General features: G+C 38.6%; 1 pseudogene across 1 annotated transcript in view; it reads left to right on the top strand.

The window, feature by feature from the left end:
• The first annotated feature begins 2,455 nt into the window (after positions 1-2,455).
• The window catches only part of LOC150077415 (RNA-binding protein 1 pseudogene), a 72,834-nt pseudogene continuing 60,421 nt past the window's right edge, over positions 2,456-14,868 (top strand). Inside the window, exon 1 of the transcript XR_016547672.1 lies at positions 2,456-2,583. The product of XR_016547672.1 is annotated as an RNA-binding protein 1 pseudogene (transcript). The remainder of the gene's footprint in view (positions 2,584-14,868) is intronic.

The following is a 14,868-nucleotide window of genomic DNA, read 5'->3' as shown; positions in this document are numbered from 1 at the left end:
TTTTCTAGATCCTGTTGCAGCAGTGTATTGTCATTAGTATCATTAACAACTCTGCCAACTTTTGTATCGTCTGCAAACTTGGACATTAAGCCTGATATCCCATCATCAATATCATTTATAAATACAGAAAAAAAAAACAATGGACCCAACATTGAACCCTGAGGAACTCCACTAATAACATTCGTCCACAAAGAGCAGTGTCCATTGATTACCACTCTCTGTCTTGTCCCACTCAACCATCCCATTATCCATAGCAGCAATTTGCCTCCAATGCCACACTGCTCCAAGTTGTGCAACAATCTTATATGTGCAAGAGTATCAAAAACCTTTCAAAGATCCAGGTATATAATATCAAAGTTATTCCCTGCATCCAATTCTTTTTGTAATTGCATCATAGTATTCAATCAAATTGGTCAGGCAAGACTTCCCCTTAACAAAACCATGCTGGGTCCGAGCTATAACTGAAGTCTTGTCTAGATGATCCTGGAGTGCTTCTTTAACCAGTGCCGCCATTAATTTCCTGGAACAGAAGTTAAACTCACAGGTCTATAATAACTTGTGTCAGCCTTTGATTCTCATTTGTGAATTGGGGTCACATTTGCACATCTCCAGTCTATGGGTACCTCCCCTGAGTGCAAAGAAGCTCTCATAATTATGGCTAAGGGTTTGCTTATTTCCTTTGCTGCCTCCTTTAATATAACTGGATAGATCCCATCCACCCCAGGTGCCTTTCTTGTGTTTATCTTCAACAATTTCTCCTCCACTTTACTCTCAATTAATACAAGATTATATAGCTTACTGCCAGAGTTGAATACACCTCTGGCATTCCCCTCCCTGAATAACTCCTCATGTGTGAATGTTGATGCAAAATAGCCATTTAGTTTGTTAGCTACCTGAGCAGGATCATCAACAGTTGAACCGTGGTCAACTGTAGTCACCTTGCACCCACAGCGCAATGACTTTTCCAGCAGTACAATGGCCTATCCACAGAGCTGTTGTGACTAGAACATTGTTCAAAGAGCATTCTTCAGAATTTTCCCCCATGGAATGACCTCCCCGTTCACACACCCCTGACGTATGAAACCTGTGGAGCCTCTTTGGGATGCTGTGGAAAGATCCTTTCGAATTTTGGATCCTCAACTCAGGAGGATCCAAACTCGAAAGGCATAAGCCTGAGGCTTTGGCAAGAACAGCATAAGCCTGAGGCTTTGGCAAGAACAGCATAAGCCTGAGGCTTATGTAGAGGCTTAAGCCTGAGGTTTTGGCAAGAACAGCATAAGCCTGAGGCTTATGCTGCTCTTGCCAAAAAAATGGCTTACCCTGAGAGAGAGAGAGAGAGAGAGAGAGAGAGAGAGAGAGAGAGAGAGAGAGAGAGAGAGAGAGAGAGAGAGAGAAGTATAAGGAAATCACCTAGAAAGAGAAGAATGATGATAGCCAGGTCAGGACCCTGGGTGTGCCAAGCCCATACTCACCAGACGTGAGCCCCTGGGGGTACCTGTGGAACGCTTTCGTGGACTGAATGACTCGGCCTGTGACTGCCATCGACATCTGTTTCGCATTGTTTCAGCCAACCAGAAAGCAACGGCGGCACAAATCACAGCCGACTTCAACGAGGGAGGTGCCACAAACATCCTTACCCTGTGCTTGTCCCTAACAAAAGGTAGGCCTGCCCATCATGGGATACCTACTAGGTAGGGGTCCCATGGTTTTTGCCCACTCAGTGTACTCCATGGGAGTTCCTCTATGAGAGTAAGCCAAGTGAATAGTGACCTGCCTCACTTGGGATTAAAGAGCTTGTTTTGAGTTGGGACATCGATTTAAGTGATATTTTTCGCAACCCCACCTGTTCTACCCGCCTTATACGATATACATTTTCTCCAGTGGGGGAAGAATGTCATATCTCCCTGCACTATCAGTCACTTGCACTCAGCTGACTACTCTAAAATCTATGCCTATGAAATCGATACAAAGGAATCGAAAAGTGCCATTATGGTAGGTGCGGGAGCAGTTTTTTCTTCACTTACAGTTACAGCCTCACTACCATTAGCTTGCAGCGTCTTCACTGCTGAATTATACGCCATCAGGTTAGCACTTAGCAAGATTATTGAGCTTCCCTAATTTACACAGAGTCCCTCAGTGCTCTCTCTACTATACGTAAAAAATTCTTATCTCATCATAACTTGATACATTCATTCCAAACTATTCTCCTGCAGCGTGTCCAATCAGTCAATTAGTTTTTGCTGGAGTCCTCGTTTTTCGGGCATTCTGGAGCCCAGTATTCCTAAATCTACAATAGTAAAATGAAGAATAAACTGAAGTTCACACACACTTTTTATTTTTTTATTTTTGACGTACTCGCGTACGTTCTAATCCTCATGTTTTTACAGTTTTTTTTTTTTTTTTTTTTATTTGTGGGCGATAATTTGGCTGACCTGTTTGTTAATATCACTGTTCAGCCTCCGAAAGGCATGAATGAGACGTCGTTCATAAGTTATTTTTTTCTGGTTTTTGAATTAGGGAAGTTTGAAGCAAGCGTTTAATAATTGTTACCGCGTTTTTAGATTTGTGTGTAAACAAAACAAGGTAATTAAGATTTGATTATTTATTGCAGTCTGATAATTTTCGAATTATGAAATAATATTACAACCATAATTATGGACCTTTTAGTATAAGCTTTGTCGTTCTTTGTTGTCTTAGTATAGTAATGTGGATTATAAATTTTTATTTTTAGTGGTAGCATGACATCTTTTGCTTTTATTGTTGTATTAGCCTGTTTTTTTTTGTCAAAATTGTACTTCATACATCCAGATATTTAGTTTTTTAAGGGGCTAGAGATAAGTGACGCATATATGATGAGTTCTGTACAAACCAGTATGGCGTCTTGTTGGTGTTTAGCCGCCATGAGCCCTAAGTCTTTATTTTTGACCTGTTTTGTGGGAAGTGCAGTGAAACGCAGAATCCAGTGGTGTTGGGGGTGATAGTGATGCGTGCCAAGAAGTGATGATAAACAAAATTTAATGATTATAGTAATAATGTATTTTCCAAAATAGTTTTAATACACCAAGTTATGTGTAGTGACATAAACAAGTAATGTAATGTTTTGAAGAGGCATCACGCCACGTTTTTTAAGGGGATTTTTTCAACAAAATTGGTATTCATACCATTCTGTTCCCTTCCCCTTATATAGATGTGGAAGTCAATAACCACGAATTTTTGCTTTACTGTTTCTCCTGTACAGAGATTTTTATTTGCATCTATTTAGAGTTTTGGGGTAAAAATTCACCACCATAAGGTTGTTTTAAAATATCCTTAAGCGTTATCTAGTTTGTTGATTTTATCTCACTGGCAATCACGATCAAGAGATGATAAAACTGCGTTTGTTAGCTCTGGACTTAGTCCAAGACTAAATGTGTGAGGCTCAGAGGCATTTTGACAAATTTACCTAAAAGGCTTTCTGCCACAATCAACTTCGTAGGAGTTCAGAATGAAAAAAAAAATTAAAATTAAAAATTAAAAAGAAATATCACAATTTCAATTGCATTCCAAGTTATTAAGGATCACAAAGTAGCAAAATTATATAAAATTGCTGTATAAAAATATCATATAATTATAATCCACAAGAACTAAGCCTCAGTAGTTATTGTCTAGTCAGTGGCGTGCAAACATTTCTCTCGCAAACTCCCTTTATTAAATATAAAATTGACCCCTCAATGTAAACCCTGAGATAGGATGACCAGATTTTTAGAGAGAAAAGTGGCATTTTATAAATTATGTAGTAGAAAATTTTATTCAAGTATTGAGAAAGGAATAAAAAAAAAAATGTTTCCATTTTAATTTACACATTAAAATAATTGTTTAGTATTTTAATTTAATACAGCAAAAACAAGAAATCAGATTCTTATTCTTCAATTAAGATTACAAAACAATAAAAAATGAACAATTACAAAACAAAACCATTAATGAGAAGGACTAGCCGCGATAACCTGTAATATTTGGTCCATATTTGCCGCAGTGTTTGAAATTACTAATCTCATGTCATCTTCTGGATCAAGACTGGAAAGCTCTTTTTTGTTTTTATAGCTGTTAATTTTGAGAAACCAACCTCCCATAAATATGTAGACCTGAAAGATAGCAATGTTTGTATCACCATTTTCAATAATTCTGGACACTTGTCTCGAAGAGAAAGCAAAAATTTTCCCAAGTAGTCTTGAAAAGAGCACATAATGCTTCATCAGCTGACAGGTCAGTAAGATCTCCCTTTTTGCTCAATGGTAATTTCAGGACGTGAAGAAATTTCAAAAGCAAAGGGATCACAAATCCAATACTTTTTTTCTGGAGATACATTAAATCATTTGGAAAAATTCTTTATTATTCTCAGTATTATAACAAAATCAGAAAAGCATGGGAACATTTCAGTATTACGGTCAAATTCAGTTTTCCAAAGATTATGCTTCCCTTTGAAAGTTTCTATGCTATCACTGAGTATTAATATATTTGTTCCCTGTCCTTGAAGACTTAAATTTAAATCATTAAGTTTTTCAAATATATCAGCAAAGGAACTAAGTTTTCCAAGCCATTTTTGATTTGTAAACAGTTGAGCAAGGTTCAGATTTTTATCCGATAAAAACAATGAAACTTCATGTTTGAGGTCAAAAAGACATTGCAAGACTTTACCACTGGGCAACCACCTAACTTTCTTATATAAAAGAAGCGTTTCTTCCCATTTCATTACAAAGCATTGTGAAAAGTCTGCTATTTAAGCTTTACTTTTTTTAATAAAGTTGATCACACTTATCGCATCTTTGAAAACTTTGTGCAAATTAGTTTGCATTTCCTTTGCTACTAATGCTTCCCTACGTGTAATGCAATGATTCAAAACTATATTTTCAGAAATTTCCTCTACTTTGCCTTTTAAATTTTTTTTTTAAAACCCGTTAATGCAGCTGCACCATCAGTACAAATCGCAAAACAGTTGTTCCATGTGTGTGTGTGCAAGGCCAGGGCAATTGTTTTTAAGTGGATAACTTGTATGAAATATATCGTTATATAGTGGGTGCCACTTATTGTGATCACATTTGATTTACGAAAATTGATAATGTTCAGTGGCTGATAATATTTAAACGGTGGGATTTTTTAGTTATTTATTTATTTTATTATTTTTTTTATTCAAAATAAAAGTTGTTTATCTTACCAATTTTTATTTATTATCTGATACAGTATATATTGCGCTATGTGCACAAATTCCCGTAAGGTGGGTGCGGAAATTTGTGCACATAAGCACATATAGTTTGGTAGACCCAGGCTGGTTTCATCTTGCCTGGGGATGGGCACCAGGTGGCAGCTGCCCAGGTGTTTGCTGCTCTCTGGTGGAGAAGTGGCCTAATGTTTCTATACCAACACAGAGAACGAAGGTGGAGATGGGCTACTGCCTTGGAGCCACCATGATAATTGTGTATAAATCAATGTAAGTTTTGTATATATATGAATGTATCTATATAATATCGGTGTTTAGAATCACCATGGATAACTCTTAATAAACTACAAAGTAGTTGTTGTAGGCATCATTTGCTCTTTCTCATATTGTGCTCTGCCTTCACGACGAGTTGCCATGATATTGCACTACTTCGAATAAGTAACTCCTCACTAAAAGAGAAGACTATTGTTACTTATTCTCAGTTGAGTACCACCGCCCAGACAGCACTGTTTCACGGCTATTGGCCGATCATCAGTGGGTGGGCAGGTACCCTGGTATTGCAAACATGACGACCCAGTTGTGAAGTTAATCACACAATATGAGAGATGCCAAGAGGTGTAGATGTCAATATTTAAAATAAATAAATGCACAAGGCATAATACTTTAAGAGTTTGTCGTTGATAATACTTGATAAGTCGTTGATAAGAGTTTGTTGTTGATAATACTTTAAGAGCAAACTCTTAAAGTATTATGCCTTGTGCATTTATTTATTTTAAATATTGACATCTACACCTCTTGGCATCTCTCATATTGTGTGATTAACTTCACAACTGGGTCGTCATGTCTGCAATACCAGGGTACCTGCCCACCCACTGATGATCGGCCAATAGCCGTGAAACAGTGCTGTCTGGGCGGTGGTACTCAACTGAGAATAAGTAACAATAGTCTTCTCTTTTAGTGAAGAGTTACTTATTCGAAGTAGTGCAATATCATGGCAACTCGTCGTGAAGGCAGAGCACAATATGAGAAAGAGCAAATGATGCCTACAACAACTACTTTGTAGTTTATTAAGAGTTATCTATGGTGATTCTAAACACCGATATTATATAGATACCAAACTCTTAAAGTATTATGCCTTGTGCATTTATTTATTTTAAATATGAATGTATGTAAACTGTGTATGTATTAATAAATGGGAAAAAAATGGTACAGTATAAATAAGAACTTTACAAGAATAATTATGATATAACCACAAACACTACTATATTACTGATTTCAATGTCAAAATTTTAAAAAATGAATACAAAAATGTTGTAAACATAACAACCTATTTTAAAAATTTCTCCACTGTTGTTTTAAATCCTAGCAGTTAAATTTTCAATGTGTTCTTGTAACCTATAAAATAATTTGTTGCCTTCACTTTTCTCTCCCTTAAGTTCTTATACACCTAGTAACACTTCAGAAAATTTCCTAATTTCTCTGGACCTTGGTGTCTTCATTATCAGACTTTTCATTTTTCTCAGTGTCAGGTTCATCTGGTATGTTCCATGGACTATATCATTTGCCAAGAGATCACTTGTCAAAAGTTTTCATAAATGAATTACTGGTATACTCTGTTGCCACTGCACTACTTTTATATTTACCACACCTGTCCAAATAAATCCAGCTTTATGAAAACAGTTTTTGATTGTTTGTGCGAATATAACCTGCATCTAATAAGTTAATTTTTTTTGCTATGTCCTTAGCTTGGCATCGTTGCAGTCTTCAATTTTTGCAATAATTTTTTGTTGCATTGCACTCCTGTATAATGTTTTTAAAACCTTTGTGATTCCTTTCCAAAGGTTGCACTGTGGACGTGGTATTTGTTGGAAGAAATAAGATTTTATGTTCAATTGCCCATTTATATGAGCTATATAGTTATCTAAGGTAAGCACAAATTTTTTACTGACCTGCAATGAATCTGATAAGTATAATGAGCAATTGTGCAGAGAAATAGTCGGCCAGTAAATTAGAGTGTCTTATAATGGGGGAATTTAATTTCCCAGATATTGACTGGAATTTGTGAGTTGGACACTCACACACTAACAAGGCTTTTGTGGATTTATTGGATGATTGTTTTCTACAGCAGCATGCTCAGGAGGCAACTAGAGGGAGTAATACACTTGATCTGATTATCAGTAATGATTCTTCATGCATCATGAATCTGCAGATAAAGGAACCACTAGGTGGCAGTAAACACAGTGTGTTGAAGTGGGATTTACTCAGAGGTAACTACCATCAAGCCTAAAGGGAAGGGTTTTTGCTTTTGTAAAGGTGACTATGGTGGTCTGAGACAGTATTTAAATTTTATACAGTGGAACCAACTGATGATGTTACTAACGGCAAATTCAAAATGGGAAGCATTCAAAGAACTTATCTTGGGAGCTACTAGGCTTTTCATACCAACAAAGAAATATTGTCCAAGATTTAGGCCTAAATGGATGTCAGATGAACTAATTAGACATGTGACGAAGAAAAATGCATGGGATACATATAAATTAACATGTGACACAGAAGCGTATGATAGATATAAACTGGTCTGTAAACAAGTTTAAAGAGGTTAGGCAGGCAAAGGCAGATTACAAGAATTCTTTGGCAAAGGATGCAAAGAAAAACAACAAAGAGTTCTTTACTTATGTGAACTCTAGAAGGAAGGGGATGAATCAGATTGGTTCGCTTGATATTGATGGTTCAGCTGTTGATGATTCTGCTCAGGTAGCTAACAAACTAAATGAATATTTTGCATCGACATTCACACATGAGGAGTTATTCAAGGATGGGAATGCCAGAGGTGTATTCAACTCTGGCAGTAAGCTAGCTAATCTTGTAATAACTGAGAGTAAAGTGGAGGAGAAATTGTTGAAGATAAACACAAGAAAGGCACCTGGGGTGGATGGAATTTATCCAGTTATATTAAAGGAGGTGGCAAAGGAAGTAAGCAAACCTTTAGCCATAATTATGAGAGCTTCCCTGGACTCGTGGGGAGGGGGGGGGAGGAGGTACCCATGGAGTGGAGATGTGCAAATGTGACCCCAGTCCACAAAGGAGGATCAAAGGGAGACACAGGTAATTGTAGACCTGTTAATTTAACTTCTGTTCCAGGGAAATTAATGGAGGCCCTGGTTAAAGAAGCCTTTCAGGATCATCTAGACAAGACTTCAGTTATAGCTTGGACACAGCATGGTTTTGTTAAGGGAAAGTCTTGCCTGACCAATTTGATTGGATACTATGATGCAGTCAAAAAAGAACTGGATTCAGAGAATAACTTTAATATTATATACGTGGATCTTAGAAAGGCTTTTGATACTGTTGCACATGGAAGACTGCTGCACAAATTGGAGCAGTGTGGCATTGGAGGCAAATTGCTGCTATGGATAAAGGAATAATTGAGGGGGAGAAGACAGAGAATGGTAATCAATGGACACTGCTCTTTGTGGACTAATGTTATTAGTGGAGTCCCTCAGGGTCCACTGTTTTCTGTATTTATAAATGATATTGATGGTATATCATGCTTAATGTCCAATAATATGTTTGCAGATGATACGAAGGTTGGCAGTGTTGTTAATGACCCTAATGACAGTACACTGCTGCAACAGATCTAGAAAAGTTGAGCAGATGGGCTGAGAGATGGCAAATGAAGTTTTTTACATTGACAAATGTAAAGTACTTCATATGAGAACCAGTAATCCCAGAGTAACATATCAACTCTGTGGTACCACACTGACAGTGATAGAGAATGAAAAGGACCTGGGGTAATTGTGCAGGCAGATATGAAGTTTTCTGAGCAGGGCAGACGGTCTGCAAGAGTAGCCCATGGTGTCTTGTCAGTGATATATAGGAATTTTGCTAGCAGTAATAAGGAGGTGATTATTCCCTTGTATACGGCAATGGTCAGGCCACACCTTGAGTACTGTATACAGGTCGGGAGTCCTCATTTCAAGAAGGATGTAGAGCTGCCGGAACGAGTACAGAGAAGGGCAACAAGATTAGTGAATGGAACAATGGGTTGCTCTTACGAAGAAAAGCTTAAGTTTTACAAATTAGTGTCTGGAGACTGGGCACCTGTGAGGTGTATAAAGCCTTGATTGTTTGAGCTTGCTCAATGCTGATGGGATTCTTCCTCTTCCTCAGAATAATCGCCTGAGAGGGCATAAATTTAAATTGAGGAAAGACAGATGTAGGATAGATGTGCGGAAGTTTGCCTTTAGCCAGCTGGTGGTTGATTTCTGGAACAAACTGTAGTTGTAGAAGAACTTGACAAACATTTGGAGCGAGTGTATGGGTGAAATAAGAGTTGTTGTTTTTTGGTTTATGCTATATAAGCTTGCTTTCTTGCATAATGTGCCTTTGCAAATGCTAAATGGAATAATTTTGTCCCAATCCTTCAGAAAGTCAACAAAATGTGAGATTTCATTCATGTATTTGTGTTGCTCGTATATTCACCTGGTAGGTTATGTCCCTCTGAAGACACGTGGATACTTCTTTTCCTGATTACAAAAAGGTGGGATTTTTTTGTGCCCATCATATTGCAAAACTAAAGAACTAAAATGGTCTTGGGCAGGACACATAGCTCGAAGACATGACAGTTGGACTAAGAAAATGACAAAATGGTACCCAAGAGGAGCTAGAAGAAAACCTGGAAGACAATGGTGGAGATGGCCCCGGGTGCCAAGCGATTGTGACTGAGCGATTTATCTGTGCCTTATAGTGCGATTTCCAAAAAGTGATATATAGTTCTTTTGCGTTCCTCTCGTTAAGTAATCTATTTATTTTATAACTGCTCTTGCTACAAAAGTACCTGTACAGAGCAAGAAAGGCAAGCCACCTTTCTTTTTTCATAGTCTTATTACTAACCCCCTACTACTACTCGCTTGGTCACACCAGGCACTGCTCCTGCCTCCCCGTGGCGGGGCCGGAAACCTTGGCAGAAAAGCTCATCTGCCAGGGGCGAAAAGGAGCAAAGATGGAGCAAAATGATTATCCATCTTTAGAGCCGACAAGCTCTCGGCCACATACTGAAATTGATTATGACATTTCACATCCCAAGAGGTTGAAAACAAATTCAACAACCAAAGAGTTTCCTTCCTTTTTAATTTTACATTCACTTTCGGAACAACCTCTCAGCAAATTATCTCCTTTCCTCATCCAGAAACACCTGGAGAGTATTGCAGGATCTCCGAAGACTGTGAGAAGGCTGCAATCTGGAGACCTTCTTGTTGAAACAACAAAAAATAGACATTCAGAGAAACTCTTACAACTTTCAAATTTTGCTGGGATACCCATTAAAGTAACCCCACATGCTACCTTAAATACATCCAAAGGTGTGATTTCTAGTTGGGATTTGTTGAACGTGACAGAGGATGAATTAACTCAAGAACTTCAGGATCAAAATGTTATTGCATCAAGAAGAATCATGACTAAAAAAGACAATAACCTTATGCCTACCAGGAATATCATTCTTACATTTAATTCCCCAAACCTACCATCAACAGTAAAAGCTGGCTATCTACTTTGCCGTGTTCGCCCGTATATACCCAATCCCTTGAGATGCTACAAGTGCCAAAAGTATGGTCACTCTCAGACAACATGTAGAGGAAACCCAGTTTGTCCAAACTGTGGATCTTCCGATCATACTCAGTCTGAATGTTTGGCGACAGAAAAGACATGTCCCAACTGTAAAGGTAACCATCCTGCATATTCTAGAACTTGTGAGAGATGGAAAACTGAGAAACAAATTGTTAAATATAAGGTTGAGAACAAGGTAAGCTTTCAAGAAGCAAGGAAAATAATTGCTCCTACCATGCCCAAACGTACCTATGCAAATGTTGCACAAAAACAACAAACAGTATCCACCCAAACTGAAGTTACCGTCCCCTCAAACATATCAATCTCTGACTGGGCTCGAGCTGTCCTCTCTCAGCAACAGTCCAGTAACCCCAAGCATTCAGACCAGGCAAGTAACACTCCTCTTACAATACCAGCAACATCTCCTATTCTACCGGAAGATCCAATATTAGAAATTCATGCCGAAGAAGAAGAAGAAGAAATGGACACTGGTCGGCCAGTTTTCCTAAAAAAAGATAAACAAAAATTGGAACGTCATAAACCAATCACCTTCAAAAAGCAGTCAGATACATCTCAAACAATTAAACACAAATAATGGCATGGCCATCATTGTACAATGGAACTGTAGAGGCTTTCGTTACAACACAGATGATATCCATAATCTAATTAACCAGTATTCTCCAGTTGCTCTCTGTCTCCAAGAAACTTACTTAACCTCGCAAATTTCTCCATCGATAAAGAACTACTGCCTTTATCGAAGAGATCGCAATACAGCAAATACTGCCCACGGTGGTGTAGCAATCCTGATAAATTCAAAGATCCCAACAAAGCATATCCCACTTCGAACTGAAATAGAAGCTGTTGCAGTTCGTATAACTCTCCATATTGCAATAACACTAGTCTCAATCTATTTACAGCCAAACCATACTTATTCTTTAAAAGAACTTGAAGACCTCCTCATACAGATACCTCCACCTGTCTGTATATTAGGGGACTTTAACGGGCACAACCCCCTATGGGGTGCTTCTAAATTGGATACACGTGGTCGACTCATTGAAAGACTTTTAGATGCACTAAACCTCACCATACTGAATACTGGCACGCACACTCACATTCAGCTCCCAACTGGAAATACTTCAGCAATAGACCTTTCCATTTGTTCTCCAGTACTGGTCCCGACCATAGAGTGGTATGTTATAAACGACCCTATGGGCAGTGATCACTTCCCAATCGTATGCAAGGTATTGATAGCACAGACTCCTTTAACTAAACCCTGCAGGAAATGGAAATTTACAAGAGCAAACTGGGCAAAATTTCAGTCCTCAATCTCTTTCGATGAGAAAAAAATCCGTTTCCATCATATTGATGATGTGACAGACTACATCACGTCGCATCTCTTAAACGTGGCTAAAGATACAATACCATTATCAAACCCATCGGGTCGAAAGCACTATAGTTATTGGTGGAATGAGGAATGCACCAAAGCAAAAAAAGCAAAAAATAAAGCGTGGAATTTGTTTCGGCGTTATCCAATCACAGCCAATCTGATAAATTATAAGAAAGTAAGGGCAAAAGCACGTTTCATACAGAGGCAAGCCAAAAAAGAATCCTGGGCTCGTTTTGTATCAACAATTAACAGAAATACTGACAGCAAATTAATCTGGAAAAAAATTAGACAGCTTTCTGGCAAGTTTCCAACCATACCCTCTCCAGTCCTCTCATGGAATGGGCGAGATTTAACTAGTCCCTCGGATATAGCTAACGCTTTGGGCAATACTTTTGCTGAGATCTCGGCAACATCAGCTTATACTACATCTTTCCAACAAATTAAAAACAGTCGAGAACGGTATTCTGTTAACTTCCAAACTGCCCTCATTCTGCCATATAACAAACCTCTACAATATCCTGAATTATTGCATGCCATTAAAACAGCTCGTAATGGTGCCGCCGGACCAGATGGGATCTATTATATCATGCTGCAACATCTTGATGACAAAGCTATGCGCCTCCTCCTGGTCTTTTACAACCGTATTTTTTTAGAAAAAACTTATCCAGCTTCTTGGCACCACTCTATTGTTTTGGCGTTCCTGAAGCCTGGAAAAGATCCAACCAATCCCCATAACTATAGACCTATATCTCTGTCAAGCTGCCTCAGCAAAATCCTTGAAAAAATTGTCCACAATAGACTCGTCTGGATCATAGAGTCACAACATCTCATGAGCAATAGTCAGCATGGCTTTCGACAAAACAGATCATGCTTAGATCTCATGATCAAGGCTGAATTTGCCATTCGCAATGCGTTCGTTAAACACGAACATCTGGTTATGGTTACTATAGATATACAGAAAGCCTTTGACACCACCTGGCGACATGGCATACTTAGTGATCTTTATTCTCTCGGTCTACGCGGAAACCTTCCCATATTTGTGCAGAACTTCCTATACACTAGATCGTTTCAAGTAAAATACCAAAATGAGCTCTCTACAACTTTCATTCAGGAAGAAGGTGTTCCTCAGGGATCTGTGCTGAGTGCCACTCTTTTTGCTCTTAGAATAGATTCCATCACTAAACAGCTTCCAAACACAGTTGAGTCATATCTTTACGCGGATGACCTCTCCATTTCCTGTCATTCCCAAAGCATGAGATCAATTGAAAGGCAGCTTCAGATATCACTGAACAAAATACAACAATGGGCCAACCTTAACGGTTATCGACTCTCACAACAGAAAACAGTCGCCATCCATTTTTGTCGACAACGCAAACTCCATCTGGATCCTGAACTCCAAATTTCCAACTTCTCCATCCCAGTCAATAGTAACATCAGATTTCTAGGATTAATCCTTGACAACAAATTAAATTTCTTAGACCATATTAAAAATGTACGTACTTCCTGTTTAAAAAAGTTAAATATACTCAGAACTTTATCCGCCCTAACATGGGGTGCAGATCGCACCTCCTTACTTCGGCTATACAGGGCATTAATCCAATCCCGTCTTGATTATGGTGCTCCTGTCTATGATTCTGCCAGAGCAAGTGTTTTGCGCTGGCTTGATCCAGTTCAGCACAGCGCCTTGAGGACTGCACTTGGGGCTTTCAGAACATCACCAGCACATAGCCTCTGCATTGACGCTCATGAGCCCCCGTTAACACTACGTAGGAAAACACTGCTACTGAAGTATGCTGTCAAAATACAAAGCTGTGCCTCGCATCCAATTCAGTCATATTTATTTAATCCACCACTAGAAAACCTCTACAGAAGTAAGCCTAGTATAGTAAAACCAGCTGGTCTTCGCCTTCTTGAACTGATGCAAGTTTGGAAAGTTCCCATTCATTCTGTACAAGAAGTAGTAACATGCACTCAACCACCATGGACTCTTACTCCTCTACCCACCTGTGACACTTACCTTTGCCAGTGGGGAAAAAATGTTCTTCAAGCATCAAATGTGAAACAACTTCATGCAATTCACACTCACAAATATTTTGACTTTTCTCCAATCTATACAGATGGCTCTAAATCTAACTCAAATGTTGGAGCAGCAGCAGTGTTCCTAAATACCACTATTTCAGCAGCCCTTCCACCTGAATTCAGTATATTCTCAGCAGAATTATATGCAATTAAACTAGCCTTAGAAAACCTCTGTTCTGACTGCTCACTAAAATTTGTTATTTACACTGATTCCCTCAGCTCAATTATGGCATTATCTAACTCCACAGATAAAGTTCACCCTCTTCTAAATGAAATTAGAAGATTATTACTGCAGATTGAAGAGCGCCACCAAATGATCACCTTCTGCTGGATTCCATCCCATTCTGGAATTTCTGGTAATGAACTGGCCGATAAAGCGGCAAAAAATCCATCTACCTTAGATTTAACCACTATCCCTGTTCCAGCATCGGACTACCCACAAATCATTCGTGACGCATGCCTAACAGAATGGACAGCACTCTGGCACTCTCAAACACATAACAAACTTTTTCAATTTAAACAGGATCCTAGAATTTGGCGTTCCAGTGTCCGTTCATCAAGACGAGAAGAGGTACTCCTTTCAAGATCAAGAATAGGCCATACA

This window comes from Mastigoproctus giganteus, chromosome 12 (assembly GCF_048544385.1).
Source record: "Mastigoproctus giganteus isolate SK-2022 chromosome 12, ASM4854438v1, whole genome shotgun sequence".
In the NCBI taxonomy this organism is placed as follows: domain Eukaryota; kingdom Metazoa; phylum Arthropoda; class Arachnida; order Uropygi; family Thelyphonidae; genus Mastigoproctus; species Mastigoproctus giganteus.
Note: the sequence above shows the minus strand (reverse complement) of the source record. Positions and strands in the feature narration are given on the sequence as shown.